The sequence below is a fragment of the Prinia subflava genome, chromosome 4 (assembly GCF_021018805.1).
Source record: "Prinia subflava isolate CZ2003 ecotype Zambia chromosome 4, Cam_Psub_1.2, whole genome shotgun sequence".
In the NCBI taxonomy this organism is placed as follows: domain Eukaryota; kingdom Metazoa; phylum Chordata; class Aves; order Passeriformes; family Cisticolidae; genus Prinia; species Prinia subflava.
The window spans coordinates 17,246,882-17,267,595 of NC_086250.1; the positions used below are offsets into that span (position 1 = coordinate 17,246,882).

General features: G+C 42.7%; 1 protein-coding gene across 3 annotated transcripts in view; it reads left to right on the forward strand.

The window, feature by feature from the left end:
• Positions 1–20,714, forward strand: part of TBXAS1 (thromboxane A synthase 1) — a 238,149-nt gene that overhangs the window by 209,802 nt on the left and 7,633 nt on the right. The gene's annotated exons all lie outside the window — the stretch shown is intronic.

The following is a 20,714-nucleotide window of genomic DNA, read 5'->3' on the forward strand; positions in this document are numbered from 1 at the left end:
AAAGACCTTTAAGATCATTGAGTCCAGCTGTAACCTTAACACTGCCAAGTACCACCAAGCCATGTCCCTAAGTACCACATCTATTAAGTATGTCCATGGATGGTGGCTCAACCTCTTCCATGGGCAGCCTGTTCCAATGCTTGGTTTTCTCAGAAGGACCACAGGGATCAGGCTGAGAGTCGTGGTATTCCTCCACCTCTAAACAGAGAGGGAAAGGGAAGTGGTAGTTGGCTAACATTACTTGAGCTCCTTGTTTCTTTCTTAACTTCTGACTTGCTCTAAGACCACAGGCTGTTCATGTGGTAAATGGAGCATGCTTATATTTATCTTAATGGGTGTTTGAGATTTTCAGATAAAGGACATTAGGGAAGAGAACATATTATTATAATTTTAGTATATCTCCTACTTTTTTGTGACATTATCGAAAGATCGTGGTAGTATTTCAGCATCAGCCTACACAAATAGTATTTAGTTGTGGTATTTTCAGTCACAGTCACCTAAAATTAGTCCCCTAACTCTATATTTAAGCACCTAAATAGGTGCTTAAGTTTGTTAAAGGGACCAACCACCAGCAATCTCCACCTATGTGAATGAGAGTTTTACATGCTCAGTGCCTTTAACACCAAAAAAAATATTTATGGCTGCTGCCTCAATCTGGCATCTCATTCAAAGTACGAATACGGTATGTCATAGCTGATTTTGCATTCAGCATCCAACTGCAAAGAAACAATAGCTGAGTGTCAATGCAGTTTGTGCAGTTATCAAAGACAGTTGGTGCCTCTTTGGGGCTTCTGCTTAAATCATCCACTCCAAGAAATACAATTCACATGTTTAGCAGCCTTAATGTAAAAAATACTGTGTATTTTTGAATTAAGTCAGGCCCTGAAGTGTTTCCTGATTCTAGTATCACTTATCTTCCCCATCAAGGTGCACAGCAGAGAGGGCAGTCAGGCTGTTATTGCTTTTACTGTATTCTAAACACGCACAGGCATACACACATCTGTATCTTCAAAATCTGCCAAAAGTATTTGTTGTTGTCTCTAAGAAGGAGTAATGCTCTCCTGTAATGTGTAATTTATAGGCAGTAGTTTTTGCTGCTTCTTATTATAAAAACAATTAATCTCATTGCAGAATGTGTGCTTAATTATAATTTGCTAATGCCCTTGTGTTTTTTAAAGTCAAATTTATTGCTCAGGTATACTGTAGCCAGTATAATCTGGTGACAAAACAAGGGAATTATCATAAGGAACTGATTTTTCTAGCACTGAATTTGTGACTGTGACCTTACGCAGAACATTTTACCTTTTTCATGAGTCAGCTTCCCCATCCGTTTTTTAAAAAATGACTGGAGATTACTAGGTGAAAGATGCCATATTTTTATTTTGTTAAGCACCAGAGCCCAGGATACATTCAGCAAAATGTTTATAATGTACATCCCTGCATTTGAAATACCTCATCATATTTCCACTTTTAATTTGGCTTTACTTTTGCTATCGTTGCTAAGCATAAACCACCCACACAGATTAAGGACACTGGTGCTCATAGTAGTCTAAATCGTATCAGTGATTCAGCCTAAAATTAGTGCTTTAAGCAGTCAGCACTGCTAGGGCTTGGGGCTCCATCACAACAAAGCAGTGTGGAGGGTGAACCCCATTTCTGTCTTGGCTTGTGGTCCACACCAAACCGACAGGAGCCTACTCCTGCAGGGCCTGAGGCACGTGAGCTGTGCCCATTTGGAGTGTGGGCCTTGTCTTTGCTCCTCATCCGCTGTGCCAAGGGAGAAGAAAAGATAGGGATGCTGTGCACAATAGAAAGGAGAGAGGTCAGATTTTCCTCCACAGTCATGAGCTTTCTCTAGTATGTAGCAACTCCAAGTCACATGCTAACAAATCAGCGCTGCTGCTTCTGCTGCAGAGGGCTGTGGGTGTCATGTCAGTGACTGCTTCCAGAGCAACCCCAGGGGCATTTGAACAAACGTTTTTTCCAGCTGTTGACATCTTGGTGGCCTCAGAAAGCTGGCCCCCTGTGGCTCATAATGGGATAGTGGCTGGATGAGATGGAACAGGGTGTTTAAACAAACCACTGTTGCTTTTCAGTTCTTGCTTGCATTCCTGCTTAGCTATGTATGTACCATATCACATCACACAGCCTGTGAGGCATTCATAGCCAATAGAAAATATCTTTGATTGGAGTATGCAAAGAGACTCCATTATTTTTTAAGCAAAACAACTCTGAAAACTTTGTTTTACTGCCCACAGCATGGAGATGTTTTCTTTTACAGCTACAATTTGAGTACCACTGGGAGAACAGTGTATGCCCCAGGGGTACACGTAAACTCCTGACCCTGCTTAAACTGTGTGGCACACAACACTGGGCACACGTCAGCAACATTTTTGCCCTGTATCAAACCCTGTGTTGTGACACATCGTTCATGTCCAGCACTAATGTTGCAATCACTGGTCCTGATCGCTTCCTGCCAAATGGCAAACACAGCCTGTCCTCCCTAAAAATAGAGACCTTTCCCACCACACTGTGGGAAAAATCCCAGTGCCACCACCAAACCATACCTCTCCACAGTCCCTTCAAGCCATAAAAACATTATCTCCTGCTTTCTTTCTGGCATAAAGCATAGTTTGGGAAATCTATTAGGGCTATTAATTTTGTTTCAGGGAGCACAGGGGTGCTAGTGTTTTATTAACACAGTAGCTCTGCTCAATAGCAACATCTGGTTTTCAGTGAGGTTTCAGGGTTGGGGTTTTTTTTCCTCCATTTTCCAGCTGTGTTGACTCAAGTCAGAAGGCAGTCAGCCACTTGTGAGACTGAGGTCTCCAAACACTTAAAGAGCTGAGATACTCTTCGAAACTCCTGGATCTCGGAAAATTAGGGCAGAATCTGACAATACCAATTTTTCCTCCAGAGGCTTGCAGCATTCACAGTTCTGGTTCCAGCCAGGATCAGGAAATTAAAAATCACATGGAAACTTTCACAGTGTTTTCACGGTGGCTGTAGGTTACATCTCCACAGAGCAAAAAGGGCAGGAGGGAGACTTAGTTTTCCCAGGCCATTTGTTTTATGTTGTTCATGTATCCTGAAAGATGATTTACCTTGCTCGAGAAAACATGTAAGTCCAAAGAATAAAATCTAGGTTGTCTGGAGCAGAGAATGGAAATGCAGCTTTGGTGTCAAGGCATTAACAATTCATTAGGCTTACCTGTGTTCCAGCAGTGGGGCAAGCACAAGACAGATACTCTTACAGCTGACACAGCTGCATTCTGGTGTGCGTTATAAATCCCATCCCTCTGGGACTTTTGCTAGCCAGGTGTGGCTACCTGCCTGTGGCTTGAGCTCCAACAGCAGGGAATGGGTGGCCAGAAGGATCTCCATGCTCCCCACCAGCTGTCCAGCACTCTGCTCCAGTGCAGCCTGGACCTCAGCCTTCTCCTATCCCAAGAGCTGTGGTCCCCTGCTAAATCTCAGGGGAGGGCTGAGGTACCTCAAAAGCTGTGAATACTGGCAGGGTGGCTTCCCTGCCACCTCGTCCACCTTTGCTTCTGTCCTTGCATCCCATCCTCCTGCCCTCTTAGCTCCTCCTGCAGTGCTCCGTGTGCAGGAGGAAAACAGCAAGCTGTGCAATACAGCCTTGTGAGACATGAGTAATGACAGAATGAAAGGAAAAGGAGGGAAGGCAGCCTCAATGCTCAGCATCTGAAAATGAAATGTTTGCTTTTTCTGCAGTCAGTTTTGTCGGAGGTGCTCAGGATTCCTTGTTCCTGTCCAGTCGCCTGACTGAAGCAGGAGGCTGTGCCAGCTTGGGATGTGGACTTTGAGTCCAGACTCAACCTCTCTGGCACTGCCCAAGCCTAGAGGAGCTTCACTGATGCAGCAGAAATTGCCTGATGCCAAGCTGACCTAACTGGCATCCATAGCCTGATGCCTCATTTTTTAAGTATTTAATGTTGCCCTAACTCTTACCCCATTCTCAACCCTCTTCCCCCCACCCCCTGAAAAGAAAGCCGAGCCGAACTGAGAAAAATCACTCTGTGAAACGGGAACCGTTGAGTTGTTTTAGGGTTAAGTTACAACTGTGTTGGTTTTTTTCCATGCATGATTTTTCTTTTTTTTTCTTCCTTTCCCAGACTGCTTGAGTCCTAAATTCCCCCTGTAAATCTGCTTTCTGTACCATCAGTTCTCAGAACAATGAACTGCTTGATATACCTGATAAGAGTTAACATGAAAAATGAATAAATCATTTGCTACTCCCTTCTCTTTTTTGCTGTAACTGGGTGTTGGTCTATAAAATGAAGGAAGTTACATTGAGCAGGAAGTTTAAAAATGCTTAGACAGATGTCATTAAAAAAAAAATCAAACTTGGCTTCCTGCCAAGTGTCTGTAATTAAAATTATTCCTCTTAGTGAGAAAAAAGCAGATGCAAAGGGAGGTTTCCTGTCTCTCAAAGTAGGAAATACAAATAACTGTTAGTCTTGCCTTTGTGTGTGCATGTGTGCACGCATATGTGTTTGTGTGACTGTACACCGTGGTGTGGGACTCTGATGCTTATTTCTGAAGTGCCTTGTGATAGAAAACTTTAGTCAATACCGTGTGGATGGGTGCTTTTATAATCTATGCTCTTTTTGGTCTTGTTTTTAAATTAGATCTTTGTTGAAAAATACTGTATATAAATTGCCCTTTCCATATTCCAGAAATGGCTGGTCTTACAGAAAAGAACAGTGAATTTCTGTGTATGGTGTTGAAGGGAGAACAGGATGTGGGTGGGTGTACACATGTGTATATAGCTATACTTATCTATACACATCATATAGCTAGAGATGATAGCTACATTAACTTAGAAACCAATGCAGTTAATGTCGTGCAGCTTTTTAGCATACGTGGAGGTATACAAATATAAAAGTACTTCTATCAATGTAACTTCTATTTTTTTTCAGTACCAGCATTTTTAGTTTGATGACTTTAAACTGTTTTTGAATTTTCTTTCTTGTCTGATACACAAATTCTAAAACAGTCTATTATCCAAATTAGGCAAGTCTGCCATCAGGAAATGTGCTCTGTGGCTCTTCTCTGTCACCGTTGTTTGAAAGGGGGCTGATTGCTTTTCTCCCCTATGAGGAGATAGACTTACAACTTACCCAAGTCAAAGAAATTATATCAATCCATTTACTGGTTGTTTTTTTTTTTTTTCAGATGTTGCCCTGTAGTTTTGTTTCTTTTTAAAAACGAGCTCTTTTTGAGGAATGGCAGACAAGGCATGGGCACATGTTCAAATGCTGATCCATGAGAGCAGGTAGATGCTGGTGGAGCAATACCTCTTGGCAATAGTGAGGGCTCCTACCTATTTGTGTACTGTGCACTCTATATTCATATCTGGGTGTGAAGTTGTTTGCTGCTTTCAGCAGCCTCACATTTACACAGGACAGATATCCTGTGTGGGTCTCCCACCTGCACTAGTTACCAGCTTTAGTTATTGTATATGTGCATTGAGATATGCCATAACATAGATACAATTCCCTGGCAAAAGTGTCCTGGTAATACTGTTTATTCTTCTCACTGTATTGGGATAAATAGGTCCAGGGGAAGAGGTCAGTAAAACTGTGCTTGTACTGATGTGGAGTTTTCCTAATTTATTATGCTTATTATTAAATGCTTTTAGCAGACTCTGCTTGAACTTGCCTCCAGCTCTGAAAGTGAAGCATAGGCCCAGCCCCGTTGTACCAGTCAGTGCATATTGCTCTAAGGTATCTCAGATGGCATATCAATACAAACATGCTGTACAGATAGCACAAGTTGTAGGTGCGTGGGTGCAGGGCCTCTGTCTCATCTTAAGCACATGAAATGAGGAGGAGTCAGCAGATAAGATCCCCAGTGTGTGATGACATCCTTTTCCATGAGTCCACAAGAATACATTGGAATGGCTGAATTTTACTGCTCTTTTCTTCAGGACTCCACAGCCGCTCAGTTTCTGTTTGTGGGCTGACTGAGTTCAATTAAAATAGGTTCCTACAACCAATGAGAACCACTACTTACATTAATAAACCCTGACTGGCCTGAGTATCAGAAGCTGGTTGGCATGCTGGTGCAGTGTGTACTGACCTTTGTAAACAACTCTTCCATGATTTTGGCATCTTTGAGTGCTCCTGGAAAAACTTCCCTTGGAACAGATAACAGAACTTGCTTCTGTACTCTGAGTTGCCACATTATCTGGCAAGAGAGCTGCTAAAAAGAGGTTCTGAGAACAGCTGAAAAAGAGCAAGTACACGCCTGCTGCAAGCAATAGAGCAACTGGTACCCACTGAGCAAGAGTAGTGGTGATCTGAAAACACGAGAGGAATATGGATGTGCACCTCCTGTGACTGTTACAGTGCTGTGAGAACTAAAGAGAGTTCTTAATTGCTCAGAGAAGTATAGAGGGGCTAGTCAGAATAGACAAGAACTAATGTAGGCTTTGGACATGAAATCAGCTTACAAAAGCTAAGCCCAAGAATGCTGTTGGAAACTTTAGCACAGCTAAGCTTACAGTTCTTTCAGAAAAGGGAAAAGAAACATTTTAAACTCACAATCCACTTTATAGCACAGCCCAAGGCTATAGGTAATCCATCTCTAGCAATCCTAGGATGTCTTCAGTAAACACATGTTGAAAAATAGCATTTCAACAAACCTTCTTGTGTCCTCCTTGAAAAGAGATTGCTGTTTCTGTTGAAACCCAGAGATTCTGTGAAAAGGTGGGAAAGGTCAAATGTACAGCACTAACCATGAGAAATCCCTGGGTGCTCTCCAGTCCTGACTATGCTCTTCTGGAGGGCAGTTTGCCTAAATCTAATCTGGTTGAGTTTGCAAATATACCTGCTATTCCTGGGATAAGACTAGCAAATGCACTTTTCAGAGGTCCCAGGTAGGTAGCAGGAGTGGTTTTATTTCTGCTTCCCAAGTGGGAAGGGGGGCCATGGCAGGATTAAATGTCCTAATCTGTGGCAGCACTCAAAATTCCCAAATTCTCATCTGATGCCCTGCTCTCCTAATCAGCAAATGTTTAAACTCTTGTTTTATTTAAGCTCCTGAGCCATTACACAGAAAAGATAAGGCAGTCTCTGCTGTTGGCAGTGATGATGTCTGCTCCTGCCTCCCCCTGTAGTGGTGTGGCGTGTCTGCATTTGGGGAAATGAGCTGAGAGGGGAAGGCAATGGGGAATTTTACCTGGGCCAGGCAGAGAGAAGACTGATCCTTCTTCTATTAAGAGTGTCAGATAATATACCAATGGTTTCCACTCTTGTGCTGCTTTGCTGCAGACACATTTGCAAGTGGAGAAGGAAAGCAATGCGCTTTTTTGTTGGCGTCTTGACAAAGCATTTTCATGAGCATGACTGCCCGTTGAAGGCATCTGTTTAAGTTCCCAGCCCAGGTAGCAGGCAGATCTGGGCAAAGGTTTTGGGGCTGCATTTTTCCAGCAGGTTCACTAACGTTTCACACACGTGAATCCAGGGACAAGTAGCAGATGCCCTGAGCAAGCCTAGCCAGCGCTTTCAGCAGAAATGTGTTTTGTGTCCGACACATTCTCAAGGAGCTCTTTCGAGGAGTTCTAAGTAAACAATAAATCTCTCCACAATGGAATTCATACTGAGTGAATTATCAGGGTTAAAAAAATATTCTGTTGCTTTCAGCTCTTATCTTTGTTTACTGTATCACCAAGGACAGTGACCTGCCTTTGTGCTCTAATGCTGAACTGTCAGCAAGAGAGACAGGAAGTGCTGCCTCCTCTATAGGCTCAGGGTATGGGCTTAATGAGAAGAATAACATCTCAGCAGCAGCAGCTGTTGGTTTTGCTCAGTTTGGTTTATTCTCTTTTGTTGTCTTACTTCAGCAAACCTAGATAATCTTAGAGAAAGGCCTTTGTGCCAAGTTTCTGAACTCTAATTTAGTGACCTTCAGATATTTAAACATTATTAAGACCAAGTCAAGCTGACAAAAGAGTCTATGTCCTTTTCATTTTCCACCAAGCTGAGCCTGTTGCTTCCTGTGTGGAGCCTGGTCATGCACAGCACTCAGAACACGAGCCTGAGAGAGCAGGGAGTGCTCCAACAGCAAAACGCTGGCTCCATCCCTCACCGCTGGGTTAAAGGGAAGCCCCACCACTCCTGGGCTATGAGATTAATAACTCCCCTTAATGAAGTAAGAAATGCATGATGGAAAAAACAATCAAATAGGAAAGCAACATCCAGGACAGGGCAGAGATGTGTTGGTAGCACCGCACATGGTGGAGTGGCACTGCCTTGTCCCAAGAGCTGACCCTCTGGGTTTTGGGGAGCAGGGGACATGAGAGCAGCACGAGCCTGCCTTCTACATCCTGACACTGGCTGCAGGAACACATCCTGGTTTCTGTTCTGGGAGCAGTTTTGGTGCAGCTCCTCTTCCATAGGTCTAATAACAGCAGTAGTTTCCCTGCATAGTTCCCAATTCATCATTCGAGAGGGCAGAGGTGCAGGAAGCAGGCAGAATTTGCATGGATACCAGCCTCCATTTGGACCCTAAGGATATCATAGCTAGATAAATCCTGAGTGCAGATCCCTTAAACTTTAAATTGCAGCTATTTTTTCCATGCAAAGGTAGGCAAAGTGTGCGTTCCTTTGCTGGTTTGTTGCTGGTGTGTGGGTGAGTGTATAACACACATTACAACCATTTTCCCCCAGCACACCGTAGACCAAAGCTTTGATGGTGGGTTGAGTTCACTTCTTTATTTACACAGAGGGAAAATGTAAAATTTCTGTTCTAGTAGTCTGTCCACAATTTTGTTTTCCATTCAGGATTTACCTGTATTTTGTATAATATCAGTATTACCTGCGAGGGTTTACCTTGTTCGTGACGTACTTTCTTTTTTTTTAAAGTAGGGGATTTGCTGTTAGTACCATGTAATGATCAGGTTTTAAATACAAGCATTATATGCTGCTGTCCTCTGAGCATGCCATCAGTATTCACAGGATTTATAAGTTTTATTAGGAGTGGTGGAGGAGAGGAAAAGACTTCCCCAAATTTGCTTGGAAAGCTGCATCAGGACTTGACCTTCTGCTAGCAGGCCCTGTGGTTTTGCCACACAAGGGCTACTCCCCTCACTCCTCCTGCCCTCACAAGAATATGCCTGGAATCTGACCCCACATTTCCCACTGTCATGTTGATATCAGCTGGAGATAAATGAAGCCTTTTGTTAACTTTTCCCCTGCTTTGCAGGGTGCTCTTCTCTTCTGCTTTAAAGAAGAGCCAGTGGTGATGTGGCACACAGGCAGAGATACATATAGGCACTGTCAGTATGGTGTTTGTAATATACTAGCCAAAGCATCTCTTGTGGTAAAAATGAGACAAGACTCCATTATAAGGGACACAAAAAGGAATTTTCTATCTAGTCCACTGGAAGCAGGGAGCAAGCTGTGATCTTCCCTGGCTCTTCAGCTCCCAGCCTGTGTAGTACCAAGCAGCAAGAGCGGTGACGTGCATATGCAGAATACAAAAAAAGTCTTCCCACATCGTGACCTAGATAAATAGGACTTGGAATGAATTTTCTGACTTCACAGCAGTGACACTCTGAATCTTCTGAGATTTGAAGAATATATATATATATATTTAGTTGTATTTATGCCACTTCAAATAGGTGGATGTGTTACAGAAAGTACACACACGTCCATGCACATGAAGAGAGGCCAAAAGTACTAATACCAAACTCTCTTACTGTGCCATAATGTGAAATAGGAAGCGAATGTGTTAGCAACAGCTGTGGGTATGGGCAGAAGTGCAAGATGCTCTGGCTCTTTCAAGCTGGGTTGCAAATACCTTGGGAGCTGAGGCAGGAAAAGCTTTGAGGTTGCTCTAAGTTGTGCTAGCAGAAGGCAGGTCAAAGTATGCAAGGGTGCAAGAGAGGATCACATCCACTCACAGTTTTTATTTGCATGTTTCTTATGAAAGGTGTAGGTCTGGCAGAATATAATCCCAAGTAACCTGCTTTCCAAAGTCTTTTATTGCATAATAGAGCCAAGTTTCCTCCAGGTTTTTTTGGTTGTTGTTTTGGGGTTTTTGGGTGGTTGTGGTTTTGTTTGTTTGTTTGTTGTTTGTTTGGTTTCGTTGGGTTTTTTTTGGTTTGGTTTGGTTTGGTTTTGGGTTTTTTTTGTTTAGTGTGAAACAGGTATTATATGACTGGGGCTATGACTTGGGCTGCAAAAATGTGGCATGGTGTGGTTTAAACCAGATCAGCAAAGTTGGAATAGCAGCAACATGCCATTGGCTTTTTGATCATCCTGATTCACTAGAGAGTATTGTAGATTTCTTTATGCATGTAAAAGTCAAAGACATAATAAGCACCCTTCATCCATCACATAGTCTCTATGCATCAGGGTAGGTGTGAGAAGCAAGAAGTCCTGTTTTGGTATTTTTTTCCTGCTAATTTTTTTTTTTTTTTTTTTTTTTTTTTTTTTTTTTTTTTTTTTTTTTTTTTTTTTTACTTTTTAATTGAATTTCTTCATTTAGAGTCACACAGCTGTCTGGGCTTCTGCCACAGATAAGTGGATCTTCAACTGACAGTAACAACCAAAATTTATCTTTCTTTTCCCTCTCTCCCCCTCACTTCCTCCCTTCCCCACCTCCCCCCTAGTACTCTGCAGAAACAAAATGCTATATATAAACTCTGCTCAGTTTCCCCCCCCAATTACTTTGTCTGCATGCTTCAATTTCCTTCTGTGTCAAGCTTTGCCAAGGTACTAAGTCTGGCATTTTCAAAAGGGGGTTGGATGATTAATTCTTGAGTCCCTCTTGTAGTAATGCCCCTCACGCACCCCCAAAATGTGTGCGACTGTACTGTGGGTACTCTGAGGGGCAGCTCATGCTTGTCTGATGTTTATTCACACGAAGTTCCTGGTGTTGTAGATTTTTTTCTTTCTTTTTAAAAAAGTCTGCATGATTCTAGCTGAGTCTTAGCAGCAGATGGCCAAAGGGCAGGCAGAGATGGCTCATGGTGCTTAGTAAATGGAATATTACCAGCATCCTGGCATCAGGCTGCAAGCCTCTGTTGTTTGTTTTGTATTCTCTCAAATCACTCAACACTGAAGTCAGGTGTATAACCAGAATCTCATATTTCATTACTAAAACAAAAGATAACCAGTAAAGAAAAAGGAAAAAAGGTTTATGGTTGAAGAGGTAAGACTGAAAACGTGAGTCCCAGTTCAGAAGCCAGAAGGCACATGAAGTTCAAAATACTGTTATTTGTCATAAATCTCATGTGTTTTCCAGCCAATTTCAAAGTGTGTTGGGGCCTTGCTCATAATGTTTGAGCTATCAGGACTGGTAATATGCTAGCTGCTCTCATGTACGTGACAGGTCCTTTAAAGAAAAAACCTACAGCTGTGTTTCGTCTTGGTACTCAGAAAAATCCCTCCCCACAAATTAGCCCATCTATAGGTATCTACAGTTCTTTGTGCCTCAATTCATGATAAAAAGGCAGAGTATACTATCCTTTATTAGGTATTTTATATAGGTAAAATTGCTAGTGAACCCCCTGCAGAACACTACGTTTTATGCACTTTTCTGGCTTAAAAGCAGTCTTTTGTGTTGAATGATTCTATCAAACGTGTCCGTTTATGGGTGCCACCTTTGTGGCTCATGGTGTCTGAATCAAGTGGCCTCCCTGTCAGGGCTGGCTTAAACCCAGCTGGGTGCCACTGTGTTGGCCAGGTTCCTCTGTACCCCAGAACTTTTGAGACTTGATGCTTTTGAGCTTTGAAAAATATGAATAAAGGATAAAATACTGGGCATAAAAGTAGCATGGCCATAAGTGAAGTGGCAGCACAGAAGTGAGGTGTTGCAAATTTTAAAAATAAGGGTATTCTTGGAAATACAGAGGTAAATGAGTGATGTGGCCAAGCATTGCGACAGGAAAGGGTCAGGTTCAAGAAGCAAAAGTATCTTTGAGAAGCAAGAGAGAAAGAACAGCAAATTGGTCTTCACACCAGGACCGTTGTGGGACTGTGAGGTAATAAATAAATAAAGGCCAAAGCAGCTTACTCATAAAGCAGAAGAAATCGTGAGCAATACTTTCCATTTGCCTTCCCTGTAAAGCCTTATATCATCCTAAAACATGCTGGAAATGACCTTGTTCAGACTACAAATGCATTCTGTATTTTCTCACTGCTGACCCTGTGACTCCATCCTGCAGCTCTTTGTGCTTTTGTTCCCCTTGGTTCCACGCGCTCACGAGGGCCGGCGAGTCAGCGCACGAGGGAGGGCTTTCCTACCCCTGGCACTGCACAGTGCCCCCCAAAGCAGCTGCACCTTCCAGGCTCTGCCCTCAGCTCCTGCACGTGGGGGTAGGTCCTCTAACTCAGGGACTCATGTCTGTGCTAAGGGAGACCATGAAACATGTGCCTCCCTGAACTGAATACTGTTCTTTATAATCTCTTCTCAAATATGTATCGTCAAATGTCAGAAGGGCCCAGGCCTCAGTTCCTTTTCTTTTCTCTTCAGTTTTTGTGGCTCACTTGGACACTTATAACTGCAAAAGAATGCCAGATAAATTTTTTTTTGTTTTGTTTTATTTCCTGGGCTTAAGGACAGGAAGGCTCTCCTTGGGGAGGATCCAGTGGAGTTTTCCACTGGCCTTTTTTTGACTAGAAATATTCCCATAACTTGGGTACAGCTTGAGTGTCATTACAGAGGTCCAGTTGGCATTCAAATAACCTACTGTGCTTATCAGTGTAATCAGGACCAAGTCATTGTGAGAAGTAAATCATAAACAGATGGACAGTCGTGCCATGCTGGTCTACAAAGGCTAGAGGAGGGCAAAGACACAAAACAGCGCCAGAACATGACACCACGATGGTTTCACTAAATCTGAGCGTGAGCAGGCTTAGGGAAATGTCTGTGTTCCCAGATGGAGGTCAGGGAATAAAAGGAGAGAGATCCTTGAATAGGCATCTGCCAGGATTCTTTGCAGACAGCTTTATCTGAATATCTGGAGAAGTTTGTCGTAGGTTACTGTCAGGGTAACAGACACCCCTGCTCACAGCCAGCTCCCCACTGAGCTTAGGGTAGTGCAAGTCATGTTGTTTTTTTCAGAGATCTTCTTCATGCATTGGAGGAAGAAAACAGAAAGCCATTTCAAGTGCTATCAATTTTTTTCACTTACCAGTTGTAAATTGCTTGGTTGTACCCAAGGCAGTAGCCAGAGCTTTCCAGAGGGAGCAAAAGAAGAAAAGGCACTGAATAGCTTTACTGGTTAGAAAAATACTTTTTTGCCCTTTCTTTGTCCATTTTTTCATATTTTCAGTTAAACTGTGAGAAGTTTCAACAACAACAAACTTTTCCTTTGTGCCTTGTAGAAAGGCCACATGCTAAAATTTGGAGCTAGGAATGGATGTGGCTTTTACCAGTAAATTTTATCTGTATTAGATAGGAGGTACAGAAGACTACAGTGAGGAATTGGAGCTTTGGCACCAGAAGCACTTCTTTACCTTCCATATTTTTAGTACCATCAGTTTCTCAAGGACAGGCTGAACCTTGAGTTATGATTTTGGCAGCTGAAAGCAAACAAAGCTCCTTTTTGTTTAAGTCCTGTTTAAATGCTGTGCAATGGATTTCTTTCTTTTTTGGCCACTTTAAGTCTACTGCATTCAGAGCAGTATTTGCTAATTTATGAACAGGAGTCACACTGAGGCTGAAAAATAAAATTCAGGCTAGTTACGAAGCCTTGAGCTGGTGCATGCTCAGCTCTTAAGGCTGTAAAGTGATGGTCTCAGTCTTCAGCACCCCTGCTGGCCCCTTGTGTGTAGGGGAGGGATTATTTACCAGGAGCACCTCACACATGCATTTGGAAGATGACCAACTAATTAATGTTTGCTAAACACTTCGTGAACCTCAGGGGAAAAACAACCATGGAAAGGCAAATTCTTATTATTGTCATACTGCACCTAATGTACGTTAGATGTTTCCAAGGCATTAGGCACTGCATAAATGTTGTATGGTATTAAAACTGACCTGCCCTTGTCAGAACAAATAATAATTATGCTGAGTGATGAGAGAATTTTGCTGTTTCTCTGCTACAAATGTTTTCCTGTTTACTAAGTCAGAAAAGGTCTCATCCAGCAGTTGCTGAAGCCAGTGACTTAAGCAGAGACTGGCTCAAGAAGGGCAAATTACAGAAATCATTTATTTTGTGTAAAGCTCTGATCTCCTCATAGGTTGGACTGTGCTTTCCAGAGCATATTTCCCTAAATGCACGCCCGGGGCTGAGACACCTCTCAGTCCGCAAGGCAGCCATAGAGATGGAGAACAACCAAAGACAACCTCAGCACGTAGACCATAAGATAACCTCTATTTGCAGCATGAAAATTCATGCTGATGTCTTTTAATATAAACATAACGTGAGGAAATGAACATTTGATTAAACTAAACACACAGGCCTTTTATATGCAAGGCCCTAATTTAAAGCACTGTCACCTCCATACAGAAAATACCAGCTGGAGCAGGAATGATTAAATTAAATCATCTGGCTCTTATGTGATACCATGAATGTCTACTGAGAGGGAAAAAAAAAATCCCTCCTCTTTATTCCTGCAGATCTGCAGCAACCATCAAGGGACACTTCTGTAGCAAGAAGGATTAAGTCTTGCACGAACTTCAGTGGTTAATGTGCTTTGGACTGGTGACATGCCCTTCGGACAGACCTACCCCAGTTTTATAATTCTCTTTCTCAGCCTTTTGGGCCTCTGGCAGTCCTTTCTCCTGTTTAATTTCCTCCTTGCTTCCCTCCCACTGGGATCCTTCACCATTCAGCATTTCTGCCACCCAAGTAGAAATTTTGATTGTGTCAGACAAGTGTAGAAAGAGAGACTTTCGAGCCTCGGTGGGCTGTGGAGAGAACCCGGGGCGGATTTCCTGGGGGCTGAGTGGTTTTTAAGGAGGCGAGAAAGAGGCAGCCTCTGTGCCTCTGATGATCTTAGCCTGCTGCAATGCATGAGCAGGGATTATACCACATCACAAATAGCTGGAGCAAGGCATGCATTGCATATGGGTAGGGAGCCACTTCTAGAGGGGAGCTACTTTTCCCCACAGAGCCAAAGTAAAATAATAAAAATTAGCATAGTGAGGGTACTTTTGTACAAAACACTGCCTGGCCTGACAGTATGGGAGCTGCACCTTCCTTTGTGACAGCAGAGCACCCCCAGGCACCCAGTCTCACTTAGAGTTATTTAATCAATTTTCATTTGAGGGCACACACTTCTCTTGGCAATCTGGGACTAGATGAAGTTGACAAATTTACAAAACCTAAATAGAAGCAGATTGTTTTCTCCTTTCTTTTTGTTGGTAGCTTGCCTCATAAAGTCTTTCCTTAGAGATTTGCTTATTTTTTCCTGACTATCTTTTTTCTTGATCTTCTACCTGATGGCATGCGTTCTGTTCTTGCTGTTTACCATGTGTCAGTAGTAATGTAGGTGGAAGAGAATTTCTGACTGTTTTGGTTGCAGCTTTTATGTTTATCTGTTTGGCTTTGGGACACTGTTCAGTTTCAGGAAGTATTTTATCTCACAGAAGTCTCCTTGTGATCAGTGGTGCTACAAAGACCTTGTTTTAGCACTGTGGAAGCTACTGGAGGTGGTGCAGGTCTGTCTTCTGTGAGGAGCTGAATTCTTTGATTCGAAAAGCAAAGTAACGTTAAAGTACATTGACACTGGTGTAACCTTATACCTCTGGCTCTTTCCCCAGCACTATTTGGTACATCCTTAGAGCTGCATTTTCCTCTCCCTTACACTGATACAGCCCCAAGGAGTGGCGTGGATTCGCACCAAAGTGATGGGGAGAATTTGGCTGCGAGGTCTGTGTGTAATGTGGTTATCAGTGTGAAACTGATGTGCCAGCTTTTCCCACCCTCTCTGCACTCAGCCTGCAAATCAGCACCTTCCTCTGAGTATGGTCAGTTGACTTGCATGGTAGTGAACCAGAGCCAGGTGCAGTTACAGATGAGGGTGACTGGTAGGTGGTTTGAACAAAAAGCTGTAAGACTAAATTTGTCTGGCATTCACAGTTTTTAGGAGGAGCTGGGAGGAATTTGTTTGAGGTGTCTGAAGCAGTGAATGTTGTCACATCTTGAGATGTGCCTCAATGAACAAAATAACTTTGTCAAACCCAATGAGCAGCCACCAGGGGTGGGGGTCAGAGCCTAACAATATTCCATTTGAATAGCAGCCCAAGCAGATAAAAGAGGTGGCAGGTAACCCACATGGAATAAAGAAATAAATGGAAATCTTGGGAGTTCATGTTTTGGGTAGCTTTTTCTTGCTTCTGGGAAAAGATGCAAGAGGGCACAGAGCTGAGAACTTTAATGTTGATTTCTGAGAGCATGTGAGAAGGCACAATGCTGATGGCAGAGGCTCTAGTGCTATCAAGGTGTGCTCTAAGGATCTGAGAGGTGCTAAGCAGCTCAGAAAGTCTCTTTATCTGGGAAGTCAGGCAATCTGGAAATCAGGCTTGCCATTCTATTTTTTTATTCCTGAACCTTGTCCTTGATTCTGTAGTCAAGAACTTAATATTTTGCTAGAAGTGTCTGTAGGCCTCTGTTACTGGAAGTGGCCAACAGACACTTGGTGATTTTAGGCAGGCTTTTCTCTAGCTTAAGGCCGTGATCTGTCTCCCAGAGTGAGTGGGACTCAGGAGCTTCAGGGTCCTGTTTCCTGAGCAGCATGGGCTGGCTCTGCCTGGTGCCTTGGCTCAGAGGTACATCTCACCTGGCAGGTGCAGACAACAGGGAGGGAGAATTTGCAGTAAGTCTTGCATGAGGACTGCCTTTAGCATTTTTTAAGTGTTCCGTCCAAGTTCTGGGGATAAAGCTAAGAAATCTTATTTCATGAACTTTGTCCCTGTCCTGCTGCCTGAGGTTGTAGGGAGGCTTTAGTTTGGTGGTTTACAGGGGTTCCAGCATGTTGTCATAGAAGTGGTCAAACAGAGACAAGCTTTCTTTAAGCAAGTTAAAGATAGATTCCTGTTAAACGATTCCACCCCTTATTTTCATTGATCTGCATTTTGAATGCAGTCCAGTCTCTAACCTTTCCTTTTCTGATAGGATAGTTGGCAAAGTTGTCATGGGGTGACCCTAATTTGACTTTCTTGTTCTTCACATCCTTGCATTTCTTCCCCCTCTCTGAGGCCGAGGGAGACAGAGAGGCTCAAGTTCTCTCAGAGTATGAGCAACTCCTAGAGGTGACCAAAGAGAGGTCAAAACCACAGGCAGATTCTTTGATTTATCAGCAACTTTTGATCCCTTTGATCAAGAAACATTATCGACCTGATTGTGAATGGCTGTGGTCTGAGTAACCTGTTTGGCAATTTGAAAGGTAGTGGGTTGAGAGTAACTGGGGGTGATGCTGGCTTTTTTTTTTTGACTCCTATTTTGCTATCCAACTTCTGTATTTTGGGGGAGAGCCCACGTGGGCTGTGTAGCTATGCATACACAGATAACTTATGGATCTGCATCTGTGCTTAAGCAGATCTTCATGTCATCTCTCTGACCTGGACTTTGTCACAGCCACACCTGCCCATGAGCCATTGGATTTGGATTGCAATTTCTCAGAAACCTCAGCTGGTTCAGTATCAGGCCATGAGTCAGCAGTGCTCCTTGCGAGGAATGTGGTCTCAACAGGCTTTGCTGCTTCTAAATTGATTTCAGGTGCACATCACACTGTCAGCTGCACAAAATTTTTTCTGATTTTTTTTCCTTTCTGGATGCTGAACGTCACTAGACCGTGGCCAATAGGATAAGTGGAAATCTCTTATTCGCTGAGGTGTACCTCGAATTACCATTCTCAAAACAGAGGCAGTAGAGGAGCATGATCATCAGCTGCTTTGGGGAAAAGTTAGAGTCTCGTCTTGAGCTGTCACTGAAGCTGGGTTCATGCTGGACATTGTATGGAAGCATCTGAGGTGCAGGCATATGTTCCCTTCTGCTGACTTGGCGGTGGTGACACCAACCACAGCCAGCAGAGAAGAGCCAGCAACTGGGAACAGTAACATCTCAAACTGCAGCAGAGTGATTGGCCAGACTGCTCCTGTCAGCACTTGGATTCCCTTGCTGTTCATTGAGGAATTAAAAGTTAACTGAGGGCGGTGGTAAAAAATAGGTTTGCCTGCCTAGAAAATGCTAAAACCAATACTGAAAAGCAGAGGTGGATCTGAAGGTAGTTATCTCTCTTGGAGTTTATATGGGGATTAAAACACGCGTCATCCTTGTAGCACATAGGCAATTTTATAATCACTGCTGGTATTTTACCTCAGGGTACTCTGTGGGTGGAAGAATTAATTTCCCATCTTTTTGTAAGTAATGGAGGCTTGTGATTGTCTGTCAATCATACAGGAGAGTCTGTGGCCAAACTAGATGCCAGAAGTGATTGAATAGTCTGGGATTGGTAAGGGTGTACCACCTCACCTCCAGAAACCAAACTGGGGAAACATGCATGCAGAGAAATGCCACAAGGTGTTACATGGCCATTTACTTCCACATCAACTGGAAAAGACACTACAAGGCTGTGCAAGGTGTAAGAAAAACTGCTGTGCAAAGCAGTAGCTGCAAAATTAAAATACGGGATGTTTTATTATGTGGAATCCTCCCTCACACCCCCCATCTCTTCTTGGTAAAGACAGGAATCTTTCTTAGTGAAAAAAAACACCTCATCTTGAGTACAAGGCAATTTAGACTTTTTTTTTTTTTCAGGGGGTTAAAGTGGCATGTTTGTACAACATCACCCTCACCCCAGCAAACCTGCCAGCAGTTGATAGATATAAATAGGGACATTTAGGGAGAAAAGCATATTTACGTTCCTTTGAAATGTGCTTGGCTAAAGGAATATTTTTAAGAGAGGGAGTGGAAAAACAAATGGAAAATATTTTCTTTGAAAGAGAAAAGAAAAGCAACAAACTGTCCTTCCTAAACAGAGATGCTCAGCTTGTATGTACTTTACACAGCTGCAGGTCAGACCTTGCAAACAATTACTAAATTAGGTCCAGCTACTTTGATGCTAAAAGCATAGAAGTGCCAATAATTAAGTTGCATCAGATGTAGGAAATGACTGATGTGTCTGCCATTCTCATGATAGCAGAGCTCACTCTGCTGCCATTCGACTGACCCCTACTTCTTTATGTAAGCAAAAGGAATTTTCTTCTAAGGAAAATCAGCTGTTTTTACACCTTTGTTTTGTTTTCTAAACTGCTAATCCCCTGAAGGTATAGAAGCTATTTGAAAGAGCAAATCAAAGCTCCAATAATTTAGTGTTATATTATTCGTTGATGTATGGTTTGATTTAGTGGCTACTTATTATATCAGGTTACTATATAATTATCCTAATTATTGACTCCAGAAGTAAGTAGAGGGATTATGAGAGAGACAGAAAGGCTCAGTGGAAAGAGCATGGTTCAGAGAATCAAACACATCTTGGTGTGCTCTTGGCTCCACCACTCATTTTCTCTGAGCCTGGACTCTTCTACCAGCCAGTCTGTCCATGAAATCAGGAGGGATTGCAGGAACGGGACTCAGATGCTGACTCAGGATTCAAAGAGATGCAGGAGAGGAGTATAAAAAGGAGAGGGGAAAGTTGTGAAAGATAATTTAAAACTGGCAGAAAAAATACCAGAATTCACACCACAGAGCGCATTTGCATTGAAGAGTGGAGCACCTCTGTGGGCATGGAGAAAGGGAGTTGTGCCATGAAGATCTGAAATTTGACACTACATTTCCAGCCTCTGCTGCTGATTTCCCCTACAAAATTAGTCAGCCCTTGGATACCTTTCTGCAAAACAAGGGTGATAAAATCATTCTCCTAGCTTTGGTTTTAGCTCCTGGAATTATTGGAGCACTGCTCCTCACACCATGGTTCTCATGTGGCTTTTAGGCTCCTAGTCCTTTGTCTGATAACCACAGATCTAAGCCAAAGGTTTGAGTTAGCAGGCACTACTACAAGATAAAAAGCAGCCTGAAAGGCTGTCAGTGCAGTCACACCTCCTGTATTGATAATATTTGTCATATACTGACAAAATACTTCATCTATTGACAAGCTGAGTTGCATCTTTTCCCCTGAGAGAGAAGCACACACACTGGTTCTACTCAGCCTGTGCAAATTACTTTCTCTGCTTCTGCTTTTCTTTCCTGAGCCAAAAAATGGGGATAATAGAATGTATCTATTTCCTTCCTAGAAAAGATCAGTTGATGTGAAACGGTGCATGGTGGCTTAGTGCTGAATAAGTGGGATACCCTAATCCAGCAAGGTATCCTTGTTCTATTGTATGCCTTTTCTGTGTACCATCTGGAGTTGTTCTCTGCTTAGTATTTTCAGTATGTACCATATGTTTTTGCATGAAAATTCAATAAAATATGCATTATACATGAAAAGTGCTGTAGTAAATAAAGGAAGGATGGAATCCAGTCCCCTTTGCGAACGGCCGGGGCCTCAAATCTTCATAAAAGGTTTAGTCTAGTCTGACGTCTATGCTTTTCTCCAATTTACTCTGTGTCAGTCTTTAGGAGATGCTCTAATTTAAAACAAAACTCTACTTTCCTGATGAGGTTATTCAATGTTCTTTGGCTGCCCTCTGCTGAGAGCACTGAATACAACAGGGAAGATGTCCTTTTTCCAAGGAAGGTAACGGTGGAAGAAATTCCATTTATCGATGTGCTGAGTCGTGTCGGTGCT